This window comes from Cebus imitator, unplaced genomic scaffold (genome assembly GCF_001604975.1).
Source record: "Cebus imitator isolate Cc_AM_T3 unplaced genomic scaffold, Cebus_imitator-1.0 Scaffold197, whole genome shotgun sequence".
Taxonomy (NCBI): domain Eukaryota; kingdom Metazoa; phylum Chordata; class Mammalia; order Primates; family Cebidae; genus Cebus; species Cebus imitator.
In genome coordinates, this window is record NW_016107512.1 from 2,202,177 (window position 1) to 2,207,539 (window position 5,363).

Consider the following 5,363-nt stretch of genomic DNA (forward strand, 5'->3'; position numbering starts at 1 on the left):
CTGCCTCCTGAGTAGCTGGGATTACAGGCACGCGCCACCATGCCCAGCTAATTTTTTGTATTTTTAGTAGAGACGGGGTTTCACCATGTTGACCAGGATGGTCTCGATCTCTTGATGTCATGATCCACCCGCCTCGGCCTCCCAAAGTGCTGGGATTACAGGCTTGAGCCACCGTGCCCGGCCCGAAAGCCTTCATTTTAAGCTGTACCAAAAGCTATATGATTAGTTTATTTAGTGTAATTTTAATAAGTTTATTTTTAAAAAGATGTATGGGATAGAAAGGCATGGATGGGATGAAAAATAAAGATGGCTGACCTCTTCCTCTGGGGATCTGGGAAGCTCTGCTGAGGTTTTTGTGTGTGTGTCTTGATGGGGGTGGGTACTTGATAACAGCTTCACCAAGGGGCAGACCCAGCTCCATCCCTAGGTCCAGGGAAATGGGATACCTTGCTGCTCTGAAATGTTGATGAGTTGTGGAGGAGAGAGGGATAGGGGAGCAGATGGAATTCCTGGACAATTGTTCCGGCTGTCACCAGAGAGGATAGGCTGGAGGGAGCCCTGGATAATTTATGGAGGGACAGATGCTTCTCCGGAACCATCTGGCCAAGAGAGGCCTGGGCTGGGGTGGATGTTGTCTTTAGGTCAGAGGAGACTCCTGGCCTCCAGCCTGCCTCATTTCGTCTACCTGGCCTGCTCGGTGCCCCGGGGCTTTCCTAGGATGGCTGTGCTCCCTGAGGACCCAGCTCCAGAATTCCACCTGGTTCTCATCTCACTTTCTTCTTTGCTGAGTCTGGGGGCCTGTCTTTGCTACTGTTCCTGATAGGGCTAAGTGGAGCCTTGAGGTTATGTAACTTCCATCTATGCGTTTTCTTATTTTACAGTATTTTCAACACTTCTTCTCCACCACTATATTCCAAAATCTGTCAATCACTCACCTCCATACTATACATTCATTCTATTGGCAGGGTGCAGTGGCTCACGCCTGTAATGCCAGTACTTTGGGAGGCTGAGGTGGGCAGATTGCTTGAGGTCAGGAGTTTGAGACCAGCCTAGCCAACATGGTAAAACCCACGTCTCTATTAAAAATACAAAAAATTTGCTGGGCACAGTGGCACGTGCCTGTAATTCCAGCTACACAGGAAGCTGAGGCAGGTGAATCACTTGAACCCGGGAGGTGGAGGTTGCAATGAGCTGAGATCACACCACTGCATTCCAGCCTGGGCAACAGAGTGAGACCCTGTCTCAAAAAAAATTATTAATTAATTTAAAAAGCAGAATTAAAAAAATTTATTGAATACCTACTATGCCAGGTGTTGTTTTAGACACTGGGGATGCTGTGATGAGTGAGAAAACATTCCAGACCTCTGGAGTTTGCTTCGTAGTGGGGAGATGGTCAATAAACAAATAAATATCTAATATAATGTCTGATAATGATAAGTGCTATGAATGAAAACATTAAAGCAGGGTAAAGAAGAATAGGGATGCTGATTTAGATTGAGTGGCCAAGCAAGTCTTCTCCAAAGTGATGACACTTGAGCAAAGACACAAATGAGCATCAATATCTGGAGGAAGAACATTCCGGGTATGGGGAACAGCAAACTTAGAGACCCTGAGGCAGAAATATGCTTAGTGCATTGGAGGAAGACATGCCATTTATTCATGAGGCATTTTATTGTGTGCCGAGCACCTGCTAGGGGGTATGAAGATGCAATCAGAGATAGTTTTTGCACTGAAGAAGCAGCAGGGCAAAAATGATATAACATGTAAATAAATAATTACACTGCATGAGACAGCTACAATAAAGCTATGTACAAGTTTCTAGTGATGCCCAGCAAAAGGAGCACTGGGCTGGGCACGGTGGCTCACACCTGTAATCCCAGCACTTTGGGAGGCTGAGGCGGGAGGAACACGAGGTCAGGCGTTCGAGACCAGCCTGGCCAACATGGTGAAACCCCGTCTCTACTAAAAATACAAAAAATTAGCTGGGCGTGGTAGTGCACGCCTCTAGTCCCAGCTACTCGGGAGGCTGAGGCAGGAAAATTGCTTGAACTCGGGAGTCGGAGGTTGCTGTTGGCCGAGATCGTGCCACCGCACTCCAGCCTGGCGACAGAGCGAGACTCCGTCTGAAAAAAAAAAAAAAAAAAAAGCACTGAAGGAAAGACTTTCTGGAGGAGGTAACATTTGAGTTGATGGTTGGAATGAGTAGGAAGAACTGATGATGCAAGGGAGGAGGAAAGAAGTTAAGACATCTTAAGGCCTGATGTCCTGAAAACAAAGGACAATTTGGAAACTTAAAGTCTCCGGGAGAGGTTAAAAAAAAAAAAAAAATGAGGCTGTTGAAGGTGGAATTGGCTGGATCCTGCGGATTTCCGGATGCCAAACCCAGTAGCACGATTCTCTCTCCCACCATATCTTTGAGGTGGGTTCCCCTATTCTTTTTTTTTTTCTTTCAGTACTTGAGTCTTTCCCCACTTCCTGCAATTGCTCTGTTCCTGACACATCCTTCCTTCTCCGGTGGCCAGGCTTCCAATCCCCGCTTTCAGGAGAGCCCCACTTTCCGCCATCATTTCGTAGCCCAGTTCCCCAACCCGAGGCCCCGCCCCCATGGCGCCGCCCCCGATGACGCGCGACGCCAAGTGCGTGGGGATTCCCGCAGCCTTGGCCAGTACCCGGCCTGCCCCGCGGCAAGATGGCGGCCTGAACGCAGCTGGCGGCGGCGGAAAGTTTGTTGTGGGGTTGGAGTAGTCGGGCGGGGAAGCCAGAGTTGGGGAGGATTGCGAGGACCCTAGCCTGTAGTAGGGGCGAAGGGGGGACTGGCTCCCAGGTTGAAAAGAGGACATGGAACGGAGGAAGGTCCGAGACGGAGAGGAAAAAAAGGAGCTGGGGCGGAGGACTGGGGCCCTAGGGTCTAGTGGCAGCCTTAGCGGGAGAGGGATTTGGGGCGGGGCAGCCACAAGTAGGTGGTGTGCGGGCCCTGGAGAAGCAGAGTTACAAGTTGGAGGAGAATTTCTTATCCGCGAATAAAGAAGCCTAGAGCGTGGGACAGAGGCCCGACTATATCTGTCCGGCCAGTGGGGAAAGGGATCTTTCTAGTAGAGTGGGATAGTGAGGAAGAGAGATCTGGAGGATGCCGGGCAGATGTGCTAAGGAGGGAATTAAAGCCAGTCAAATGACCCTCTTCTAGGCTTAGATCAGCCTTTCCACAGCTTCTGTAGCAGCATCTGCCCCAATTTCAGCTGAAGATTCAGGTGCCCCAGGGACTGGAAGAAATTACAGTGCCTACTTGGAAAGAAGACTTGCCCCAGCCCAACCCCAGAGCGGGTAAGGTGCTTCCAGTGACAGGTTTCTGACTGACATGCTCCCTGGGAGGAGGATGCATGGGCTTAGAGTGATGCCAAGAATCATTTGGTCTGAGAAGGACTCTCTTCTATAGAGGTTGTCCTTTCTCTGAAGTCCTTAAGTTAGTGTTTGACGTAGATTGTAGGCTGACTTTTGAGAGTTGGTGTAGAATTGAGCCTTGTACGCCTTAACCTATGCAAGCAAAACTGGACAGAGGCCTAGTAACCAGGCTGAAGGATTTTAACAGATCCCTGTCACATGCAGTTTCTTACATGCTCCTTGTTTCTGCTTCAATTTCTCCATCACATCTTCACTTTGGCATCCTGCCTAGAAGTGGAGATTTGTGGGTGACAGATGGTGGGGAGTCATGAGAAAACAAATTCTGATCGTGTTCACTGACCATTTAGGTACTTGCTGTCACCAACTCCTGAATTCGTTCTTGCTGTGTGTCTACTTTTGCTGTTTCAGTAAGAAGTGCTCATTGGGGTTCCTCTGGGGATGTGGATTTTGGTGGGGGTCTCAGAGGTGAGAGAAAGACAGGTTGGGATTAGCGAGAAAAAATGTAGATCAGTTTCTGGTTAGGGGTCAAGCGGACTAATGTAAAGCTCTGGAAATGTTTAGCACCTCACTCCCTATCCTTGAGACCCCTAATATTTGAGAGCTGCTTTACAGTTGGTCCAGTGTGTTGATGGAAGGAAAGGATTATGGAACTTGCTGTTTTTGGTAGTTTTTTCTCTCCTTTGTGATTTTCCCATCAAACCACTTTTGAAAAAAATCAGTTTCGTTAGCCAAACCAAGCATGGCCTGAGAGGTAGTGGATTTGGTGCTGGAAAGAAAGGAGGGGAACTGGAGCCAGAGAACACAGTGAATGTAGCATTCACTTCCTTTGGTGAGTGTTATGCCCTAGCTAGAGTTGGGAGTAGCTTCTTACTGAATCCTGTTTTGGGATCAGCATCGCTTCATGGTGGACTGGGAGGTCTGGTTTGATCTAGAACTCTTCATTAACCATCTGCTGTCTACCCATCCCCCCAACCAAAGGCTTACTCCAGGCAGAACAACCCAAATAACTGTTACCAGGTCAGCTTCAGTAACTTTAGGTATCTGAAGAACTGATGATATGTAGCTGTGACTCCATTACTGAAGGTTGAGAACCTTCTTTTTCTGAGGACAATTTGTGCACCCTTTGAAATTGTAATCACCCAAGGGTAGTGTGGTGCGCACACATAATGGTTAATAACACTGATTCTGAGCACTGTTAATAATGGTGGCATGTCCCTGTAGTCTTAACTTAAATATGCCTAGTGGCAATTTGTATCTCTTGTTTGTTTGACTGTATTTGTAGTCCCAGCTACTTGAGAGACTGAGACGGGAGGAAAACTTGAGGCTAGGAGTGCGAGTGCACTATGATGGCCCCTGCGAATAGCCATTGTACTCCAGCCTGGGCAACGTAGGAGACCCAGTCTCTAAGAAATAACAAAAAAAGAAAGCACTGACTGTGGAGCCAGGCTGCCTAGTTCAAAACCTGACTTTGCCATTTGTAGCTCTGTATGCCCCAGTTTTCTCATCAATCAAATGGGGGTAGTAAGAGTACCTATCGCATAGAGTTGTTGTGAGGGTAAATTAGTTAATACATTAATATGTTTACTCAGTGCCTGATAGTAAGTTTTAGTTATACTAGTGAGATCTCAGCATTAATTTCTGCTTCATGGTTGAACCTGCTCTCTCTTTATAAAGCATCTGCACTGGTTTGGGCTGCTAGCCTGATGTTAAAGAGATGAAACAGCATTTGGATAATACAGATCTTTTTTGTGGTGAGAATATCCTCATTAGGCTATTTAAAGCAATATTAAGATGCCAGTGATTTCCTGTTTGAAGCTGAGGCTGTAGAATTGTCTTTGCAGTTAAGTAATGATGATAATAATAACAATAATACTGCTTATTGAGCACATTCTTTGCCTAGGATTGTTGTAAGGGCTTTTTATATATTAACTCATTTAATTTTTGACTTTTTTTTTTTTTTTTTT

The 5,363-nt window shown here is 46.8% G+C and overlaps 1 protein-coding gene across 10 annotated transcripts in view; it reads left to right on the forward strand.

Moving 5' to 3' along the window:
• Positions 1 to 2,629: 2,629 nt before the first annotated feature.
• The window catches only part of TJAP1 (tight junction associated protein 1), a 29,010-nt gene continuing 26,276 nt past the window's right edge, over positions 2,630 to 5,363 (forward strand). For 7 of the 10 annotated variants that reach the window (XM_037745328.1, XM_037745336.1, XM_037745327.1 and 4 more), the window contains exons 1-2: positions 2,630 to 2,723; positions 3,237 to 3,321. The gene's annotated coding sequence lies outside the window, so the exon portion shown is untranslated. Of the gene's footprint in view, positions 2,724 to 3,206; positions 3,322 to 5,363 lie in introns of all 10 variants that reach the window. The other 3 variants (XM_037745329.1, XM_037745330.1, XM_037745333.1) reach the window with 3 other exon arrangements.